Below are 24,420 nucleotides of genomic sequence, written 5' to 3'. Positions count from 1 at the left end.
CATTCCATATGGCAAAGTTTCTTTTTGATCCGGCATATCTCCATGGAGTAGTATCAACAAGGATGGAGGAACTTGCATCTTTCTTCAAAACTCAGGCTTCTTTTGAAGACAAGTTTCATGTAAGTGTCATTTTGTTTTGTTTAGTCTAGGAGAGGTGCTACGGATCGAGGAAGAGCGGCCGTGAAGGAGCCAGTGCATGCTGCCTTTCCTCAGGACAAGGGAGCTGTCCTGCTGGTCTGGGGGAATGTGCCCTGGACTAGGATTCAGGAGACCTGGCTTCCCGCTGGGTGGCCTTGGGCAAGTCCTCTCCTTCTGGCCTGAGTCTCTTTAGTCACAGAGCATTGAACTAAATGATTCCCACCGTCCTTTCCATCTTCAACATTTAATGTTTTGAAATAAATCAGTCTTCTGTTTCTAGGAATCCAGATTTCGCTTGCTTATCCTTTATCACTAGGTAGTCTCCTAGAGAGAGAAGCACACATACTATTATTAAAGAGTAATAAAATATTCTAAAGAATTGTATCAGACTCTGTGTGTGTGTGTGTCTGTCTGTGTGTGTGCGTGTGCACATATGTGTATGGACGTATTCATCCCTAGTTGCTCACTCTAAGCTAGCTCCACGAAGACCATCATTGCTTCTCTAGAGCTAACCTTCATAAGATATTTTATTTTATTATTTTATTTTTTTATTTTTATTTTTTCAGATTGGCACCTGAGCTAACAACTGTTGCCAATCTTTTTTTTTTTTTCTGCTTTATCTCCCCAAATCCCCCCGGTACACAGTTGTATATCCTAGTTGCAGGTCCTTCTATTTGTGGCACGTGGGACGCCACCTCAAGGTGGCCTGATGAGCGGTGCCATGTCCGCGCCCAGGATCTAAACCGGGGAAACTCTGGGCCGCCGAAGCGGAGCATGCGAGCGTAACCACTAGGCCACGGGGCCGGCCCCGAGATATTTTGAAAGAGCATCCAAGAGGCACTCTGGGCTTATCAGAGTACAGTGCCTCAGAGGTACAGTGTTTCCCTAAATATTTCATGCCATTTATGAGAAGGAAGGAAACTGATAAGGCTATTGCATCCTTACCTCTGGAGTTCTCCAAGGAGATAATTCTGCACAGCTTTCGCATTTGAAATCAGCCTTGGAACTCATCAGGAAGATACCATTATTTTCTTCCACAGTAAATATTTTTGACTGGAACTTAAAGAGAGACCAGACAATAAAATACATTTATTATTTATTAATAATTTATTAATACCATATATTATTATATAATAGCATATGTTATATATAATATGTTATACATTATTGTATATTATATGTTATATATAACCCATCATAATATATATAATATAATGTTATTAATAATAATAGTTATAGAGCATCAACATTGACTAGAATAGTTGGGTTCTTGAGAGTTTGTCAGTTCTTTATAACCCGGTAAAACCATCATGAAATTCATTTGGAGCATTTCATCTAACAGATCACATCTGTGCCCTTAATGAATAGTAATTAAAACTCACAGCAGCATTCCCATTAGGTGACAGAGGGTTATTATACACACTTTCTGAAATAGATAGACTTTGGACCATGTCGCCTGCCCTTCTATGTGGGTGTCAGCACTCAGGAAGAAACTGAGACTTAATTCTAATTTTTCCATTTCTGGAGGACTAGGTACTCTTTTCAAAATAACTGGTAAGTCTGAGAATCAAAATTCTGACCTGGTTATTTGCCGCTATCGCATGGAGTGGTGGAAAAGTACCTGTGGCAGATTCCAGCCCTGGTTCTTTAAGTGTGGTGTATTGACCTAGAGTAAGACATTCATCCTCTCTGATCCTCAGTTCCTCATTTGCAGAACGAGAAGTTGGATTAAATCCTGCCCAAGATCACATTTAGCTCTAATAAGCACTGCATTTCTCTCTGCCCCAATACTCCTGGCATCAGCCACTGAGGCCAGCAACATTTTCCTGTAGCCCCTGAGCCACCTGTCCTTGGGAATAGACTCTTTCCATTGAGAAAAACACAAACAGTTGCTGAGGACCTACCCCTTCGCCTCAGTTCCTTCTTGTTCGAGGGCTGATGCCTCTTTCCCACCTTATCTTGCCTGACTCTGCCTGCGTGGATGATGGATCCTCAACTGCCTTCTGTTATTGGCGTCTTCTGGGTGGGCCCCGTCTGCTGTCAACGAGCAGGCTCTGACCTACTGTTTCCAGTGAACTTCTTAGCTATGGTGATACTTCATGGGTCTAAACTCTTTTTGCCTTCCTCATCCTTTCCTTGACTTCCTTGGGCCCTGGTCCAGCTCTTAAAGGCTGTTGCTAGTCCCCAAGGTGGCAATGATTTCTCTTAGCAAGATCTGTTTTATTTGGGTTCCTCCAGAATCTGACTCTGAAACAAGGATTCAAATGTGTGGGGAAGTGGGGAAAAGAGATAGGGAGGCAATTCAACCAAAAGCGGAACATTATCAAGCGAGTAAATAACTAGCCCTTAATCCCTACAGGGGACTCTGGAAAACAGAGTTATACTCCTGAAGGGGAAGAGAGCTGGGGTATTTACCAATTACTATTATCATTCAGCTGAAGGGAGAGACTTTTTTTTTTTTCCATTTCTTTTTTTTTTAATTGAGTTAATGATAGGTTACAATCTTGTGAAATTTCAGTTGTACATTAATGTTTGTCATTCGTGTTGTAGGTGCACCACTTCACCCTATGTGCCCACCCCCCACCCCACCTTTCCCCTGGTATCCACTAAAGTGTTCTTAGTCCACATTTTTAAATTCCTCATATGAGTGGAGTCATACACAGATTGTCCTTCTATATCTGGCTTATTTCACTTAACATAATTCCCTCAAGGTCCATCCAAGTTATTGCAAATGGAATGATTTTGTTCTGTTTTGCAGTTGAGTAGTATTCCATTGTATATATGTACCACATCTTCTTTATCCATTCGTCTGTTGATGGGCATTTAGGTTGCTTCCATGTCTTGGCTATTGTAAATAACGCTGCAATGAACATTGGGGTACATAGGACTTTTGGGATTGCTGACTTCAAGCTCTTTGGATATATACCCAGTAGTGGGATGGCTGGATCATATGGTAGTTCTATTTTTAATTTTTTGAGGAATCTCCATACTGTTTTCCATAGTAGCTGAACCAGTTTGCATTCCCACCAGCAGTGTATGAGGGTTCCTTTTTCTCCACAACCTCTCCAACATTTGTTACTATTAGTTTTAGATATTTTTGTCATTCTAATGGGTGTAAGGTGATATCTTAGTGTAGTTTTGATTTGCATTTCCCTGATGATCAGTGATGATGAGCATCTTTTCATGTGCCTATTGGCCATCCGTATATCTTCTTTGGAGAAATGTCTGTTCATGTCTCCAGCCCATTTTTTGATTGGGTTGTTTGATTTTTTGTTGTTGAGTTGTGAGAGTTCTTTATATATTATGGATATTAAGCCTTTGTCAGATATATGACTTGCAAATATTTTTTCCCAGTTAGTGGGTTGTTTTTTTGTTTCAATCCTGTTTTCATTTGCCTTGAAGAAGCTCTTTAGTCTGAGGAAGTCCCATTTGTTTATTCTTTCTATTGTTTCCCTTCTCTGAGAAGGCATGGTCTCTGAAAAGATCCTTTTAATACTGATGTCAAGGAGTGTACTGCCTACGTTTTCTTCCAGAAGCCTTATGGTTTCAGGTCTCACCTTTAGGTCTTTGATCCATTTTGAGTTTATTTTGGTGAATGGTGAAAAAGAATGGTCAATTTTCATTCTTTTACATGTGGCTTTCCAGTTTTCCCAGCACCATTTGTTGAAAAGACTTTCTTTTCTCCATTGTATGCCCTCAGCTCCTTTGTCGAAGATAAGCTGTCCATAGATGTGTGGTTTTATTTCTGGGCTTTCAATTCTGTTCCATTGATCTGTGCACCTGTTTTTGTACCAGTACCATGCTGTTTTGATTACTGTAGCTTTGTAGTATGTTTTGAAGTCAGGGGTTGTGATGCCTCCCGTTTTGTTCTTTTTTCTCAGGATTGCTTTAGAAATTCGGGGTCTTTTGTTGCCCCATATGAATTTTAGGATTCTTTGTTCTAATTCTGTAAAGAATGTCATTGGGATTCTGATTGGGATGGCATTGAATCTGTAGATTGCTTTAGGTAGAACGGACATTTTAACTATGTTTATTTTTTCAATCCATGTATATGGAATGTCTTTCCATCTCCTTATGTCATCATCCAATTCTCTCAGAAAGGCCTTGTAATTTTCATTATATAGGTCCTTCACTTCCTTAATTAAATTTACCCCAAGGTATTTTATTCTTTTTGTTGCGATTGTGAATGGTATTGTGTTCTTGAGTTCTTTTTCTGTTAGTTCGTTATTAGAGTATAGAAATGCTACTGATTTATGCAAATTGATTTTGTACCCTGCAACTTTGCAGTAGTTGTTGATTACTTCTAAGAGTTTTCCAATGGATTCTTTGGGGTTTTCTATATATAAGATCATGTCGTCTGCAAACAGCGAGAGTTTCACTTCTTCCCTCCCTATTTGGATTCCTTTTACTCCTTTTTCTTGCCTGATTGCTCTGGCCAGGACCTCCAGTACTATGTTAAATAAGAGTGGTGATAGAGGGCATCCTTGTCTCGTTCCTGTTTTCAGGGGGATGGCATTCAGTTTTTGCCCATTGAGTATAATGTTGGCTATGGGTTTGTCATATATGGCCTTTATTATGTTGAGGTAGTTTCCTTCTATGCCCATTTTGTTCAGAGTTTTTATCATAAATGGCTGTTGGATCTTGTCAAATGCCTTCTCTGCATCTATTGAGATGATCATGTGGTTTTTATTCCTCAGTTTGTTGATGTGGTGTATCACGTTGATTGATCTGCGGATGTTGAACCATCCCTGTGTCCCTGGTATGAATCCCACCTGATCATGATATATGATCCTTTTGATGAATTGCTGAATTCTGGTTGCCAAAATTTTGTTTAGAATTTTTGCATCTATGTTCATCAGTGATATTGGCCTGTAGTTCTCTTTTTTCGTGCCGTCCTTGTCAGGTTTTGGTATCAGCGTGATGTTGGCCTCATAGAATGTGTTCGGAAGTGTTCCATCTTCCCTAATTTTTTGGAACAGCTTGAAAAGGATAGGTATTAAATCCTCTCTAAAAGTTTGGTAGAATTCCCCAGGAAAGCCATCTGGTCCTGGGGTTTTATTCTTTGGGATGTTTTTGATTGCTGTTTCAATCTCTTTCCTTGTGATTGGTCTGTTCAAATTGTCTGCTTCTTCTTGAGTGAGCTTTGGGAAATTGTAGGAGTCCAAGAATTTGTCCCTTTCCTCTAGGTTATCCATTCTGTTGGCATATAGTTTTTTGTAGTATTCTCTTATAATCCATTGTATTTCTGCGGAGTCTGTTGTTATTTCTCCTCTTTCATTTCTGATTTTGTTTATTTGAGTTTTCTCCCTTTTTTTCTTTGTAAGTCTGGCTAGGGGTTTGTCAATTTTATTTATCTTCTCAAAAAACCAGCTCTTTGTTTCATTGATCCTTTCTACTGCCTTTTTTGTTTCAATAGTATTTATTTCTGCTCTGATTTTTATTATTTCTCTCCTGCTGACTTTGGGCTTCATTTGTTCTTTTTTCTCTAGTTCACTTAGGTGTAGTTTAAGATTGCTTATTTGGGATTTTTCTTGTTTGTTAAGATGTGCCTGTATTGCGATGAGTTTTCTTCTTAATACGGCTTTTGCTCTATCCCATATGAGTCGGTATGGCATGCTATCATTTTCATTTGTTTCCAGGTATTTTTTTATTTCTTCTTTAATTTCTTCAATGATCCATTGCTTGTTCAGTAGTGTATTGTTTAGTCTTGAAGGATAGTCTTAGTTCTCAAGCACTTTCTGCCCACCCATGCTTAGCAGAGTGGGTTCTGCTCACGAGAGAAGGCCATCGGGTCAAGAGGTACTGGAGTTTGCAGTTGGGAGACAAGGAGCATGCGGACCAATGGTAAGACTGGAAGGGATATGTGCAGGCTCCCACAGCACACCTGGGTTCAAACCCAGCCACTGGGATTCCATCACTTTGAAGATTCTAACCATCATGTAAAAGGAACTCAGTGATGAAACCCTGTCTGTCACTCTTCAGCACCAGCCTGTATCCAGCTTGGCCTCTTCTGTGCCCTCCTTTTCCTTCTTCCCAGCCCCTCACTTCTCCATCCACCTTTCCTTCTTGCAACCTTGTTCCTCTGATTGCCAGTTCATCACTTTTTTTGCCAACTAATAACCAATCTTGGTCCAACGGCTGAGTTTTCTGCTCCAAATATCTGGTATATTGCTACAGTTTCTACTTGGCCTTTCTCCTGAACTGTTCTGAGAAAAGCCCAGTGGTTTAGCTTTCCAACATTTCCCCTGCTTTTCGTGGCTTTGGCCTCAGAAGGTAGGAGTAAGTTTTAAGGGGTCTGATAATGTAACACCTCATATGTGTAAGGCACTTTATAGTTTATAAAGGAATTTCATAGCACCTTATTGGAGGAGGATGGGGGTTAGAGTCAAAAGCATTGAGCCTGCATATTGGTTCTTATACTTAGTAACTCTGTGATGATGGACAAGTCATTCTCCTGGCTAAGTGTTGGTTTCCTTCTCTGTAAAATGGGAATAACAATGGTGATACCTACCCTCCCAACATCACAAAGGTTGTTGCAAGGTTGAGCAGGGCAATGTGCCCCAGACAACCATCAAGGATTTGATTGACATCTTGGTTCTCTGATTTTTCACAATTTTAGTGTTCACAGCAGCCTTGTGAGAAGGTTGGTAAGATGATGTTTTCCTTGTTGTAAGGATAAGGGAAGAGAAAATCTCTTTTGCCTCTAATGCCAGAATCTGTAGTTCTCAAATGCATGCAAAGAATTAGTGTAGCTTCAAATACATTTGTAATGTTACATTCTTGAAGAGAAAAGCGAATACATGACATTCTTTGAATAAGTACAGTCACAAATCGAGATCTTGGAACAATGGAAAGAGTACGGTATTTGGATCCTTTAGAGAAAATTTTATTCTCCCTCTTAAAATTAGCCACATAGTTAACGAGATCAGTCACTTGAGAGTCTAAAATGTACTCATAGGGTGAGGCTGAGAGACCAAAAACTGTGTACTTATCTGCTATTGCTTTTTTTAAAAAGAGAGTTCTCCCCAATGACTTTTAATTTCCTAGATAGGAGGCAGCCAGCCTTTTGAAGAAACTCATTTATTTCAGCATCACTCTGAGTTTCTAATGTCGACATCTTTAGGGGCTGATTCGGAGGAACTGGGACAAGACATTTCCACTACTGCCTGAAGACAACCTGCATCCCTTGCAGATGAAGAGGCAGAGGTTAAACACAAGCTGAAACTCATCGTGACTTCTATACCACGGGATTTTTTTATATATCATTTCACACGAATCCATTTTTTAAAGTTGAATATGTGATTTTTTAAAGTCAAATATCTGCAAAGAAAATTGGACTGACCCGAATCTGCCTTCAATGGGTAATGGTAAGGAGGTTGTGAAATCTGAAGCAATTTTGTTTTCCATACACATATTCTTTTCCAGGAAGAACATCTTTCTTCGCTCCACATTCCTCTTTGTGCCCACAGAAATGCTTGATTTGGTTTGGTATGAGTCAAACAAACTGTTCTCATCACAGAGGAGCAAAGAAAAAAGAGAGCTTTCATTCAAGTTATGGGTTCTGGAAAAATCTGTGTAAAAGCATTCTGTGTAACTGTGGTTGTTGGCCACTCTTTTGTGAGCTATCTGCAGAATAACTATTTTTTCCTGCACCCAACAAGAAAATAACGGGGCGTGAGCAAATCCAGCCTATTAAAGGGTAGGGCATATAGGAAAGTGCTTATAGAACACCTTTTTTTCCCTCATGTGAATGTTCATGCACATCTATGGAGAATTCTTTCTCGCCTCTCTTTCCACGCTTCCCCCAAATTGTGCCCTGTCAGCCTAGCAGGTTTAGGATCACCCTAAATTACCCATTACAAGATGGGAACCACATCTAATGCTGAATTTCACGTGATGATGTGCAACACACATGAAATCTCCTCCACCACTCATGCTATGATTTGGTTAACACATTTTCTATAAATAATTACAATTCTTAACTCATAATATTTAAAGGTGAGCGTTTGATAGAAGAAAGTTAAAATGAGCCAAAGATAGAAATGACATGGTTGCCATTTCCTCTAATGCAGAAAGCTTCTTAACAAATGAAAAAAGTAGCATCAATGGTCACAAGGGAAGGAAACTAAAACTTCAACAAACCCTCTTAGAGGTCGTTAAACCCAACCATCCAGTATAATAATTGGGAGATAACAGAATAAGACACAACTGATGTCAACACTGAAGCTCTTTAAAATACCTAGTGTATCAGGCAAAGCTGGGATATTAAAACTAGAGCTTGAACGGGCCTGATAAATCAAAGCAGGTTGGAATGCTGGTGAGGAGCCCTTGTGGTTTCAGTGGCAGTGGTATTGGCAGGTCAACGGAGCTTCATGAGTTCCAGGAAATGACCCAGGAAAAAACTCTTAGGATCCTAGGTCCAGGAGGAAACTAGAAATGCCATCCAGTCTGCCTACTCGCCTCCCAGCCAGACCACATTAAAACTTTGAAAAATCCCATAGAGCTTACACGTTGCAATTAAGAAGTATTGTTGGATAAGAAACATTGAAAAAAAGGTAATCCATTTGTTTTCACTTCTGAAAAACCTACATCAACCTAAAGGAGAGAGTTAACAGCTGTAAAAGAGTCGTTCATTCTCAGATAAAACATTGCACAGAAGAGCTGGGCATCATCATTCCTTTTCAAATAAGCTTTGGAAACACTTAAGTCTTGAATGTTTTGTCATTCTGGTCTGAGATCTAGCATGACTTAAAAACGCCAACCAACAAGGAAATGGCAAAAGATGAAAAAAATCTACCACATTCTGTTTTTCATAAAAAATATAGATTTAATAAGTTTCTAAAGGAGAACAGAATGGCCACGTTAGAACACTGCCAAACTTATAAACTTTGACAGTCCCACATACTGAGATGAACAGGAAAATGCGTTTCACAAGAAATAAAATACATTTTTTGTCTTCTGGATTCGTTGAAGAAGAAGAAAAAACACATCTGTCCCAAATTTCTTTGAAGGAACTGAAGGGCATTCAGTTTTTCTGAGCAAATAGGTTTACTCTTTCTACTGGGTTACCTTAAAGGCCTTTTAAAAAATAATTTTAAAGCTATAATCAAACAAATCAAGGAGACAAATGGAAAAATCTCTGTCTCTATTAACATCTCAGGGCTGGAAATAAAAATTTCCTCAGATGTAGAAAGAATATCATTACAAGTGATTAAACATTTATAGGGTTGCTCACCACAGAACTGCATAAAATAAATAATTACAGCATTTTGTGGCATTATAGTATCATTTGAAAAATGAGAATAATCATAGCCATTTCACAGCTCTTGTGAAGATCATATAAATTAATGTTTATAGCTACACAAATATAAGGTCTATTTATTATTCCTCAAGTTACTATTAGATTATGACAGCAAGGAGAACTGCAACAGCATGGACTCCAGAGCTGTACGCTCTGGGTTCAAGCCCCAGCTCTATTTCTCACTACTTAGTTAACCTTAGGCAGGTTGCTTAATCTGCCTGTGCTTCATTTTCGTCGTCTCTAAAATGGGAATAATGAGAGGATCTGCCTCGTCTGATTGTTGTAAGAATTAAACGAGTTAGTATATGTAAGCGCTTAGTGTCTGACACGTAGTAAATGTGCTGTAGGTTATTCCTACCTCTACTGTTGTTGCCGCTGCTGCTGTCATTATCATCATCGGTGTTGTCACTGGTGTTATTATTCCATTCTGTCTAGCTGGGCTGTCTGGGGCCAGGCTGCAGTAACTTAAGGGGTCAAGGTTACAGACAAGGATGTCTGAAAGCAAATCCCAGAGCTCACATTCTGTGCATTTCAAAGTTGGAGGTGAAATGAATGAGACTAGGTTACCAAGTTCCGAAGGGACAGGGCAAGAAGAGCTATGATCTGAGTCCAATAAGTGTGGGGAAGTGTATGGGAAGCCCAGGATGAAGACGCTTCCTCTCCCGCTACTGGGGACCAGCACTGCTTTCGGTCTGGGTCCTGAGGCTGCAGTTGGGGGCGTGTCCGGAGGCTGCAGTTGGGGGCGTGCCCTGGGAACCTGAGGTCAAGGTACTGGGAACAGACACATCCCATCACTTTACCTCCTTCTGAAGGACTTTGAAGCATGCTCTGGAAAAGCATTACAAAATAGCAAATATGGAAAATGTTTTAAAGCAATTCTCTAACATGGCAAGGAAGTCTGAATTTGGTGTTCAGGTAATTAATGCTCTTTGTAGTTGTAAATCACATACCAGGATCTGGAAGGACCCATTCAAGCACCCTCTCCAGACAAGGTTCACCTTCTGGTCCACGAGTGGGGGGGTGGGCACCACATTGTCTAATCCAACAGTACTCAATCCAGTAGAGGGCTTCACACCATACTCTGAAGAATATGTGTCTACTTTGTTAATTCAGTAAACGTTGTAGGAAAAAGTCAGATCATTGAAGACATCAGTAAAACAAGTGAGCATTTTGGCTCTTTGTAGACAAAAGGTCTCAAGTGTTGATTTTCAACTAGTTGTTTTGTCCCAGAATAAACAGAATTCCTTACTATTTAGATACTATGCTTGTGCTTAAATATAGACCTTTTCTTCTTTTAGGAGAAAAATAATTTAAAACTCAGCGGCATTGCAAATTTTTGCTTTCTCTTTTGAGAACAAGAGCTAGAGGAATCTTTCCCTGGGATAGTGCCTCTCTAACTGCGGCCTGCATCAGAAATGTCCCGGATTCTCATTTGAAAATGCAGATTTCTGGGCAGCACTCTGACCTGTGGGAGAAAGTGGAAAGGTAGATAAAGACAGATTAGGGTAAGGAATGTCTTTCAGAGCAAGTAAAGATAGCTGGAGCGCCCCTTCGTCCACGAGATTAGAAAAGAAGTCTTGTGCCGAAACATGTCGTAGATTTTCTGATAGAACTATCTCCAAGACTAGTTCCAAAACCTAACTCCATACCAGTCTTTTTTGTTTCTAATATATTTTTATTCGATTATACACGTTCTGTTTTTCGTAACATATAGATTTAATTTCTTTCTAAAGAAAAGCATAGTACTGCTTTTTAAAAAATTAATTAGTCCATAAGTAAAGGAACAAATGACTAGAAAAAATACAAGAAGTATGAGCGGAAAAACGTTAGCTGGAGACAGGATTTTCGTCCCTTTTTAATATATATGTTTTACATAACAGGAAATCCTCTAGTTTATTTTTAGAAGGATGTGACATACATGCCTAAAGAAATAACCATAATCTGCTCTTTCATGAGAATACAGATAAGACCTGCTAAAATTCCTAAATACTCCATTTTCTGGAGAGTTCCCAGCAATCACAAAGAGAGCCTAATATGAACAAAACTAACACCATCAGATCACAGCTAACAGGATCTTCAAATTCGTAATCACCATATATTCTGTTACTCGAAGTGAAGTTTCTGAAGAGCAGAGTGTTCACTGAATTAAAATGGCCCTTCTCTTCTACTTTTGATAAGTAAATCCAGCCTGATGATTCCCCGCGGACAATGCTATCTGTGCTCCCGGGCGCTCCCACTGGCTTGTTGACACCAATGGTGATCTTCCTTCTGTCTCTCCATCTAGTTTACGTCTGAGCTTTTCCTCGTTTTCCTCCCTCTGTTATTCCTCAGCCTTTACACACTTGTCAACTCTCTGTGTGACTGAGGGTGATAGGGCATGGTTACATTCAGAATTACTGATGTGTTTTTGACGTGGCCCAAATTGATGTAAATGTGCCTTATTTCTGCAAAGAAAATTGAATACTTGGATGATATGGCCAAGTAGAAATTATACTACTTTGCCATCATGTTTGATAACTAGCCATGTTAACTGTTATTTTAGCTATCAAAAATCATTATTCTTTTATTATAAACGGCTCTTATAAGAGAAGTCTTTCTTGATCTCAAGTATCCTAAATTCTAAACCCTGCACATTATTATCACTGTTACTTAAGAAATGAGAGCCACAATCTGATAGATGTAGGGGACATTTACTTAGATATATCTGAAAGCAAAGATGAGTAGAGAGGGGAAATTATGGGAACCAATGTCTGTATCTGTATTGATCTGATAACTTCGTGATATAAGAAAGCTAATCAAACAATTAAGCCATCTGATATCATGATTTTCATTTCCATTTCCCATAGACTGCATAGCAAGCAGAAAAACATTACTGGGACGGAATCAGGAGCCTGGGTCCTAATTCTGACTTTATGACCAATTAGTTCTATAGCATTGGGCAAATAATTTAAATTCTGTTGGGTTCAGTCCTTTGATTTGCAAAATAAATGGATCAGACTAAATAATCCCCAAATTCACTTCTAGTGTTAAGGCTTTAAAATGGACATGAGAGGGGGCTGGCCCCGTGGCCGAGTGGTTAAGTTCGCACACTCCACTGCGGGCGGCCCAATGTTTCATTGGTTTGAATCCTGGGTGCGGACATGGCACTGCTCATTAAACCACGCTGAGGCAGCGTCCCACATGCCACAACTAGAAGGACCCACAATGAAGAATATACAACTATGTACTGGGGGACTTTGGGGAGAAAAAGGAAAAAAATTAAAAAATCTTTAAAAAAAAATGGACATGAGAGTTTCTGTTATATATGTGTGTGTGTGTGTGTGTGTGTGTGTGTGATTAAGACTCTTCCTTATTTCCTTCTTTACAAAAATTCCAGATAAAGACCTTTTCTCCACAACTAACAACAAAGCCAACTAACAACAAGGAGACGAGTAACCAATAACATTTTTCAATTTGTCCAATTGAATGATAAAACCCTATGCAGATATTTATTATTTCAGAGAAATGCCCTGAATCTGTGAGGTATAGGAGTGGAACAGCAGACATAGTTAGATATCATCTCTCAGTCATACCAAACCAAGAAAAAAAATTAGTTTGACGTGAGTGATAGAGATCTTCTTGGAGCTGTCCGTTCAGAAAGCTCTGGCAGGAAGAAGCAGGAGCTTGTGTGCTTTGCCCAGAGGGTCCTTTGCAACAACAGTGGACAGTTTGTTTTGAAAAATTACTTTTATTCTTCCAAAGTAGTTTATATAACCAAGTGAAAATATACAGAAGTTCTCTAGCTACATAAAGAAATTACATGGGTAATGGAGATACTTTCCCAGATACAGGGTCAGGAGGAACAGAAATGTTGGATGCTTGAGTTCCTCAGATTGGCATTCCATCCCAAATGACCCACTGACTCAACTCCTCACGGCAAAAGGGAGATTCTTTGTTCTTCAAGGCCTTAGAGAAAGTAAAGAGAACCATACCAGCCAACAAGCACATTAAAATGCAATGAATTCTCCTTTTGAAGTAAGTGGACATAAGAACTTGTGTGGTATAGCCAAGACTTGGAAGTAGCCTAAGTGCCCATCAACAGATGAGCGGATAAAGAAGATATGGTATACACACGTGCACGCATGCACACACACACACACACACAATGGAGTACTAGTCAGCCATAAAAAAAGAGAAAATCTTGCCATTTGTGACAACATGGATAGACCTTGAGGGTATTATGCTAAGTGAAATAATTCAGACAGAGAATGACAGTTGTCATATGATTTAACTCATATATGGAAGATAAACAAACACATAGATACAGAGAACAGATTGGTGGTTACCAGAGGAGAAGGGGGTAGGAGGAAGGTGAAAGGGGTAAAGGGACACGTATGTATGGTGAGGGATGGCAACTAGACTTTTGGTGGTGGACATGATGCAGTCTATGCAGAAATCTAAATATAATGATTTACACCTGAAATTTATACAATGTTATAAACCAATGTGACCTCAATAAAAAGAAAATTTGTGTAGTGTACACAGATATGCTACTGCTGCATGAATTTCTATTCAATGCCCTAAAAAACGATGAGATGTGCTTCTTACTATTGGAGAAATGTTAAAAGTTTACCCATCATTCTTGATCTTTCCTATTTTTCCATAACTTCTGACTCAACTAGGCTGCTAAAAGCCTCAGAAACTTCCACTTGGATTTTTCTATTGAAAAGTGCAGAGCAACATCAAGAACTAACCCTGTGATAAATAAGGGGCCAGAGATGAAGGAGGGCAGTTTGGAAGCACAGCCTCCATCAGAGGCATCACCATGGTAGGCCAGTGATTACATCCCCATCCAAGATGACCAATAAGCTCTCAAACTCAAGGAACTCCATCCAACCTAGCAGTGCACAGAGTTTGCCTCTTACCAGATAATGGAGCTTTCATCATCTGCAGACAAAGCCGTCTTCTGTAGCCCAAGGACCACCCTCCGCAGAAGAGCTTCAGACTCTGGGTATCTGAAAAAGCACACAAAAATGCAAGAGGGAGTGTACAAAAGAGGGAGAGAGAACTGAGGGGAGCTGAGTGGAACACCAACGTTATCTACCATATCTGCTGTATCCACCATGATCCATCCTATTTTGCCAGACAGGTGAAACGCACGGGGATATAACGGAGATCACGTCCTCTGCAACCTTAAGTCTTTGAGGCTGATCCTAGTAATTCCCCCTTGGATGTAGTATTGCTTCTAATTTACTGCCTTGGCCCAGGAAAGCAATCCTTCCTACCATATAGGTCAGCCCTTCCTACTACAGGTCAGGGAACCCAGGTGAGGCTTGTGCCACCTAGAAGTGTACTCATTCTAATTACATACTGGGGAACTGGAGAAATGACTAGAGCCATTGGACCAAGAATGGAACTTAAGCCTAAACTCTATTTATCACAAGACCTGCATTAGCTCCTACTCTAAGTGGCAGATCATGATGGCATTTCTGGTTCCAAAATATTAGTCTCAGATCAGACCTTCTATCCAATAGTCTCTGAAAAGTCTGGGTATTCCCCTTTCCCTGTTCCCTGGCTGCATGTCCCTCTGGAAAGATTTGGGGAATATTTATCATTTATCATGTATATTGTAATGACATTGCAGGGACCCTCCTCTAGAATAGAGTTTCTAAACTGTAGCACTATTAACGTTTTGGGTTGGTAATTCTTTGTTGTGAGAAGCTATCCTGTGCATTGTAGGATGTTGAGCAGTTTCCCTGGCCTCTACCCACTAGATGCCAGTGGCCTCCTACTCCCCTCCCCACCCTCAAGTTGTGACAACCAAAAATGTCTTCAGACATTGCAAAATATCCCTTGGGGTCAAAAAATGTCCCCAGTTGAGAACTACTGCTCTAGAGGACTCAGCCTCTTTTCAATCAATGGGCTCTGGATCTATGAACTGACTTTAGATCTGGAAATTGGGTAAGGGAACATGATTTTCCAATGCAGTGGCTGATAGCTTTCTGCTTACCAGCTCATATTTTTGAATTATTATTGTTACATCAGCCAGGTAACTGGTGAGTGGGCTGTCCAAGTATCTCATGCTCTGTTAATCATCACCACAATTCTTGTAAAGTCAAAGCATGCTGATTACTATGCTTGCCATGTAGCCCATGTTAGTAATCACATCTGCCTGGCCTCTGATGACCAAGTGATGTCACCGGTCCTCTGCCAGTCCAAATTCCCATGATTCCCAGGGAGCCCAGTTCCACAAAGTACCTCCCATCATTCCTCCCAGCCTGTAGTGGTTAAACATTTTCTATTCTTCCCTGAGTGAACAGTTTGGAGACACATTTCACACGACTTTTATGATGGTCCTAGAGGATTGAGTCATTCATAGTGGCTTTTCCCTGCTCCTCTGTTTTACCATCCTTGTCCTTTACTCTTGATTTCTGGGGATCACATTTCAAACCACCTACATACAGCCTTTGTTGTAAGCTCTTCTTTCAAGGAGCCCAGGGTGAGACTCTTAGTATCAAGAGTGACTCTAAGAAGCCAGCCCTAAGCGTAGGACTTTGAAGCTGGATCGCTCACCAACCATATGACAATAAGCATCCCATTGCTAGTGGTAAGTGGGTGGTGATAACTCCTGGCATGTAGACACAGATGAAAGGTGTCAGTGGCACTTGGACGTTATGGGGACAATAATAATTATATGAATTGTGGAGCATCCTGGCCTTTGTTAAGTGCTTGTAGAAATCTAGGGGAGGAGGAGAAACAATAAGCTCAGGTCACTATCAACTTAAGACATGCAGTGAAATCCTGAAGGACTCTAGGCATGTTAAGAAAGCCCCACATCTACAGCCACAGAAGAGATGGCTGAAAATTAGACCCAGGATCTATTTGTGAAGGGACAGAGCTATAAAAGAATCTGTTGAGGCTGTGCATTTAAGTTCATTTATAACTCTGCCCCATACCAAGAATCTTAGTCTGGGCTTCCTTAAAGAAGAGACTCAAACAAAGTCTACTGTGAGTGGTTTATTTTGGAATGTGAATCCCATGAAGCAGGAGTAAGGGGCAAGGACGGTGAAACAGAGGAGTAGGGAAAAATCACTTTGGATGACTCAATCTGATAGGACCTTCATAAAAGGCTTATGGAATGTGTCTCCAAACTGTCCATTCAGGGAAGAATGGAAAAACCATTTAACCATTGGCTCCTATTCCTGGTTGGTAAAGGATTGCTCCAAGGAATGTTAATTGCCCTGTACTTCTGGATCATGCATGAGTTGGTTCCAACCGGTTTCTGTAGGATGTGCCACTCCATGGTGTCACAGAAGGTCGAGGGCAGGAAGCAAGAGAGGCAAGCTTGGACATGCACAAAGCTGGTTGAAGCCTTCACGTAACTGCTCCCCAGAGCAATGGCTAGAGTAAGAAGAGGGGCCCAGATAATTTTAAGTAATACACAAAATATATCTGATACAGCTAAAAGAAGACAGTATTTTCAGGATAACAGGAAACATTGAATTGTGTCAAATGCCACTAATAAGTAAGATGAGGGCTGACAAATGACCTTCAGCAATATTGAGGTCATGGTGACCTTGAAAAGAGCAGTTCTAATGGAATGATGGGGACCAAAGGCTGATTTGTCCACCTAGACCCAACTTCTCTTTGATTTGGCTGTGAAAATATGAGCCACAAGACAGTAATCCCCTCAATTTCTACCATGTAACCTTCAGATCGACCTTGGCAATCATCCTTGGCTTCTTCCGTTTAGATGCAGAGGAGGAGGCAGTCCTCTTCCTGTCTAAGGATTATCCTGTCCTCTCCCAGCTTCTTAGGGTCTACGGCCTCTTCAATATTCACTTTTCCTTCTAGATATTCACCATCTCCTTCTCTGTTCAGTTTTTCCCATCCTGAAGCCACCATAGAACATGGTACAGAGTACTTCCCAATTTATGAATAAAAAGTGTGAAATGTACAAGTGCAAGAGCATTTAAACATGCTCAGGTCTTCCCCAGCTCATATTCCCTTCTAGATACAACTTTCTTTTCCTTGCCCGTCTTACCTTGAAAGAGCTTCTACCTTCACTGTCTCTGTGTTCTCACCTCCCACTTGTCAACTCCTTGCAATCTGGTTTCTATTCCCACCACTACACTGACGCTGCTCTTGCCAAGCTTGTCAGTGACCTCATTGTTGCTCAACCCAAAGAATGTTTCACTCCTCTTTCTGAACCTCTTTGCAGCACATGATTCCTTTGACCATTTCCTCCTTCCTGACATGTTTTCTTCCATTTGCTTCTTTGACACGGCATTCTCCTGGTGTTTGTCCTACCTGTCACCACCCCCCAGCCCCAGCCCAAGCCCTGCCAACTTCTTTGAAGTCTGTTCTTTCTCTGCCTAAACTACAAGGTATTTCTATCCCTGGTCTTTGCTCCTGATTCGTTGGTTTCCCTCTGGTGCTGTCATTCAATTTCCTGGCTTCCATTGTCATTTCTGTTTGCTAATAAGTCCCAAATCCGTATCACCAGCTCAGTCCTCTCCAAGGCCTAGATGACGCCTGCCCTTGTATGTCTTAAATGCACCTTGAATTCAGCTTGACCCAACTGAACTCAAGACTGCCTACTCCCACTCACCAAGCCTACTCCTCTTGCTGAGGTCCTTATCTCGTTAAATAGTGTCACCATCCATCCACTAGTATCATCTATGGCCCTTTTCTCTCTCTTTTATTTCTTTCATCCAATCAATAAACAACTCTAAACTCTAAACTCTAGATTTCTCTAGAATCTATCCAGTCTCTGCCATGTACACAGATAACATTCAGCTGGTATGTGCCAGTACAGCCACAGCAGTTGGTACAGCCAATGTCCACTTGGATTGTCCAGTGGCCCTACAGTACCAACTGTTAAGTATTATTAATATCCTCCCTATCTTCCACCTCTTTCCCAGTACAGGCTGCCACTAGATATTGCCTGGAATAGAGCAACACTCCCTGCTCCTCCTGCCTTCAGTCTCTGATTCATTCACTATTCATTGGTCAGAGTGATGTTTCTAAAATGCAAATTTGTTTATATCACTGCCCTGCTTAAAACCCTTTGGTGGTTTCTTATGATCTTGATGCCTAGAAAACTCTCTTCCTCTTTTCCCAACTGTTTAACTGATACTCAGCCTTCAGGTCTCAGCTTAGATGTCAGTTCCCCTGAAATCTTTCCTTGACCCCCTACTCAAGTCTTGGTTTCCCCTCCATCTTCTCTCATAATGTACTATACTTCCTTGATTGAGACTGTGTTGGCCAACACTCTCCCCTTCTTCATCTCACATTCTTTCTGTAACCCATGCTGCTAAGCCTTTCATCCTCACTACTCCACTGAAACCACACATGTCATAGTCACCATCTTGCCAAACTCAGTGATGAAGCTGCTGTCCTCATATTCCTGGACTTCTCAGCAACATCTCACACTGCTGGCAACAATTTCTACCTTGAAGCACTTTGCTCTCTTGACTTCCAGGATACTACACTGCCTTGATTTTCTTCCTACCTCATTGTCAGCTCCTTCTCAACCTCCTTAGCTCCTCTACCAGACCTCTAAATGTTGGAGTCCTCAGCTTTCTTCTCTTTTCTATGTTCACCTTCCCTTAGGCAATGTCATCTAGCCCCATGGTTAGTAAATACATTTATATGCTGATGAATCCCAAAAGTATATCTCTAGACCTGACCTCTACCCGGAGCTCTAAACATTCTATCCAACTGCTATCTGACATTTCCATTTAGATGTCTAATAGGCATCTTTGACTTAACATATCTGTAGCTGTTTGAATGGTGGTCCACAAAAAGATATGGCCACATTTCAACCCTCAGAAGCTGTAAACATGAATTTATTTGGAAAAAAAAGGATCTTTACAGATGTAATTAAGCTAAGGATCTCTAGATGTGATCGTCCTGGATTATCCAAGTTGGCCCTAAATCTAATGACAAATGTCCTTAGAAGAGAGAGAAGAAGATAAGACACTAGGAAGCCAGACGAGGCAAGGAATGGATTCCTGGAGGCTCCAGAGGGAGCACGGGCCTGCTGACTTCTTTATTTTTGACTTCTGGCCTCCAGACTGTCATTTTAAGCTACCAAGTTTATGGTAATTAGTTACGGCAGCCCTGGGAAACTAATAAAATGCCCAAACAGAATTCTTGATTTTCTCTCCCAAACCTCTTTCTCCCCAGTCTTCCTCATATCACTCAAGTGTGCCAGTTTCTCAGGTCTAAAATCCTAGGCGTTATCCTTGGTTCCTCTCTTTCTCTCCCACCTCACGTTCATAAGCTTTATCCTCTGTATTTTAAAAAATGATTCTAACCCTAATCCTTCTCATCAAATTAACCGTTACTACATGAGTTCCAGCTGTTGTCATCTTTCCTTAATCTCCTAAATAGTTTCCCTATTCTGGAACCACCACAGGGCACTCAAACTCAGATCTCATTTCATCCTTGATTAAAAACTTCCAATGAGGGCCAGCCTTCTAGCCTAGTGGTTAAGTTCAGTGCACTCTGCTTCAGTGGCCAAGGTCTGGCTCCTGGGCACAGACCTAAACCATTCACCAATGGCCTTGCTGTGGTGGTGACCCACATACAAAATAGAGGAACATTGGCACAGATGTTAGCTCAGGGAGAATCTTCTTCAGCAAAAACAAAACAAAACAAAACAAAAAAACTTCCAGCAGCTTCTCAAGTCCTTAGACTAACCATTGTATCAAAACAGACTCACAGGCCCCAAAACATTTGCCCCTTGCCCATGCCTGACTTCATCCTCCACTACAATCCCTCTTGGTCACTCTACTACAGCCACTCTGGCCACCTGTCTGTTTCTTAAAATCACCAAGCTCTTCCCTGTTATAGAGGCTTGCACTTCCCACTTCCTCTGCTTGGAATGCTATTCTCCTCATGGAAGATTCTTCCATGGCCTGCTTCTCTCATCATTTAGACTTCTCTCCTCCAGAGCCTTCCTGGGACATCCTGTCTAAAATGACCATCCATGTCTTTTTCACATCTACTCTGCTGAACTGATTTACTTTCTCCACAATACTAATTATCTGAAATTTCATTATTATATACTTACTCGTTTATCGAGTAATCCCCTATATAATGTAAACTGTGTGAGGGAAGGGGCTTTGCTTGTTCATCAAACAACCCCCAGAGTCGAGAACAATGCTTAGCATACACTACACCCTCAATATATATTTGTTGAATGATCAAATAAATGAATTTTAACTGCTTCTTTACCTATATCTTGCTCGCAATAGTCCCTGGCTAGGTATACCTGTTAAATCAATGGATGTATGAATGAATGAGTATTTTCTTGATTACCCCAGCTGGAAGAAATGTCTCCCTCCTCCGAACTCAGACTTTACAAATGTTGACATTACTTATATGTCAACACATTACTCATCTTTGAGTCAATGCATTTATACATGCCGTCTCTCTTACTGACTATAAATTCCTCAAGCTCAAGATCAGGATCTCACTCATCTTCACTTCCTACACAACATATTTTGTCTCACGTTACAGAGAGTGGGGTTTCAATAGATACTTGGTGACTGAACAAATGAGTGAAGAAATGAATAACCAAAAAGGACATAATCTGGCAACTTGTAAACTTCCACACGCTTAAGACTGTTGAATCGCTTCCTGCTTGTCCCAGATCTGCTGTAGCTCTCCACCAAATCTGCACCTGAGGTACTAGGGAGTCAAAAAACTTCATTTCTTGGGGCCGGCTCAGTGGCGCAGCAGTTAAATGCACACATTCTGCTTCTCGGCAGCCCAGGGTTCGCTGGTTTGGATCCCGGGTACGGACATGGCACCGCTTGTCAAGCCATGCTGTGGTAGGTGTCCCACGTATGAAGTAGAGGAAGATGAGCACAGACGTTAGCTCAGGGCCAGGTTTCCTCAGCAAAAAAAAAAGAGGAGGACTGGCAGTAGTTAGCTCAGGGCTAATCTTCCTCAAAAAAAAAAAACACCAAACTTCATTTCTTCCTTCTGAGCAGTGGATACAAGAGGTAGCAAGTAGCAAAACACTTATGATACCCATGGGCCTATTGGATTCTTTTTGGGCCACTAACTCACTTAATTTGGTGTAGTTTAGCACATTACAAGATTGTTCGAGAGTACTATAAATGATGTCAGACACCATCAGAAACCACTTCAGAAAATCATTGCCTGTAGCCGGATCAAAAGGTGAACACCTGGAAACTGGCAATGCTAGAAAAAGAGAATAAATCATTTTTTCTTCTCTACCTCTTAGAGATTTGCACCTTTTTGCCCTGAAGAATGTCCATATTTTCTTCAATTTTAAGCTTCTGTCATATACTTATAAAGCATTTGTACAATAATAAAACATTTTGGTACCTGATTGAGGTGGAATTATGCTAGGTTCCCTCACTCCTCTTTGCAATTATTCTGGGCTGTTTTCAGGTCATTTTATTTATTCAGGTCATTTATTCAGGTTATTTTATTCTGAGGCTATCTTAAATAAGCAAATTACACAACACAAAGACAGTCATATTTATGCAAATCATCATCTTCATCTTGAATTTTCAATAGATAAACTTTACTGAACTTAGTGTTTTAAGTTGACTTTAAAAAGCAATGCGGTGATGTTGAAGTGCTTTAAGCATACCAGTTTAGGCAAAATTCAAGGCTCAGAACAACGACACTTTTGCATCTTCATTTTTTTCTTTCTATCTCACAAGAGAGTTGCCAAAACAAGTTGGTCACACGGAGTTCTTATATAGCCAATAATTAATGCACCCCAATTTTAATCCAATCATTTATTTCTTAGAGTGTTCAGTTACTCTCTACTGCCTGCTCTGTGCCTCATGAAATGGTAAACGTGTCAAGATGACCTCACCTCAGTCTGTCAGGGTGCCTGGGAAAACTAATTCACAGTAAATTGTGACTAGATTAAGCCAGCACACAACAGTGTATGTATCTGTAGCAATCCCCTTACCAAGAGATCCCAAAGCTGGGCTTTCTTAAAGTAGTGTGGGAAAAGGAAATGAGATGTGGGAAAAATTAAGACTTTTTTTTCGGTCGTTTTTTATAGCTTGAACGTGGTTTATCTGAAATTTTGTGAACTTGATATGCTATTGTGTTAATGCATCAAGGCTGTAGAGTTCAAAAAGAGATGGTTTGTTTGAAAGTATGGCACCGAAATGTGTTTCCACTTAGGATTTTACAAAACAAATGCTGTGGAGATTTGGAGAAGGGTACAGTGCAGAAAAAAAGAACTTTCCAATTTTGTTTTAACATTCAGTTCTCGGTCCTCAGAGGAATTTGGTCCCAGCAGACTATGACAATCACATGCGTCAAGCTCCTTTTGGATTCATCTCAGTCTAGAATGGAACATTCATATACCCAAGAGGCTTTTGTTCCTCTGAAAAATGAACCTGCTTCACTCTGAAGACATTTCCTAAAAGAGTGTTACTTTCTTGAAATGTTACTTGACTGAAATATATTATGAACTATATCTTGGACTCCCTTGTTCAAAAAATGTAACACTACGGAATTAATGAAATGACCAAAAATGTGTTTCCAAGTGGACAATTTTGTTTCAAGATATTTTTTCCTGCTTTAGCTTGAAGGATCTGCAATACAATAGAAAAGGAAAATTTGTGCGTATGTGTGTGTATTGGGGGGTGCTCTGTTGTGGCTGGTAGTTTTCCCCCTTCCCTGGACCTGGATGAAATAAGATTCATTTATTCATTCCTCTGCCTCCACACCATTCACAGAGGGGATAGGGGAGGGAAGAGAGACCTGTGAGAGTGTTAGAGAGGGAGAGATGACGAAGGAGCACATGGCACTTTGAAAAAGTCTCTTCTGCTAAGAATACACCCCCATTCTCTTCAAATCATGCCCCTCCGCCATTTAGCTTTAAAAGGCTGAAAGATAAACATATAAACAGAAGCTTTTGGTAGAGATGTATTTCCTAAACTTGTCATTCACATACTGCCTTCAGAATTTTTGACACCTTCAAGTATCACTATCCTGTTAGTCACTTAATCCTTATTAGCAAATTTGACTTTTTTTAAGAAAAAAATAGCTAAATAAATTTATTTTGTTAAGGCAAAATTTCTTCCACTACCCAGCATAGATGTGCTGCTTACATATATATTTTTATATTTACATACTTTATACATTTAATTTATAATATATTATATATTATAAATTATAAATGCATAATGTATTGTATACAATACAAGGTATTATATATTTATATATTATATTTACATGTCATATATATTTTTCTGAAATATTGCACACTAAGTATATAAATATTCAGAAAAAAATTTGCCGCCTGAAAACACCTCACATTGGGAAACATTGTTTTGAAGTATTCAAAAGAAGGAAGATTTCAAAAGAAAAGCAAGAGGCTTAGGTGTGGAAGCCCCCACCGTCCCGTGCGGGAGGCACCTCTAGTCGATGCTGCCCTTTCTGTGCTTAATGACTCCCTTCTCTTTCTTCTGTTCCCTCTGCCATGACTTTTTCCAGCATCCCTCTCAACAATCATGTTTTCCCCTCCTTCCATCCCTTACCTTACATACCTCACAGAGATTTCACATAACCTTCGTTTTCTCAAAAAACAGGCATGACATATTCACATACCCAAAGGAGAGGAAGCTGTCGGTTGTACAGTAGACGCCCCCTTATCCACGGGGGGATACGTTCCAAGACCCACAAATGAATGTCTGAAACCGCGGGTATACTATGCTGTTTCGTGTACATACATAACCATGATAAAGTTAATTTCTCAATTAGGCACAGTAAGAGATTACAGTAATAATTAAAAAGAACAGTTATAACAATATACTGTAATAACAGTTACCCATAGATGTTAGCAACCTCGGCATATGATTTTTTTTTCTTTCCTTATTAAGTTGAGAACTTTCACCTTTTCACTTAAAGGAAGCATTTTACTTTGCTTTACTGCAGCTTCTCTTTGGCATATCGGAATTGCCAGCATCACTACTCTTGCACGTTGGGGC

This window comes from Equus quagga, chromosome 2 (genome assembly GCF_021613505.1).
Source record: "Equus quagga isolate Etosha38 chromosome 2, UCLA_HA_Equagga_1.0, whole genome shotgun sequence".
NCBI lineage: Eukaryota > Metazoa > Chordata > Mammalia > Perissodactyla > Equidae > Equus > Equus quagga.
This window is presented reverse-complemented; position numbering follows the sequence as displayed.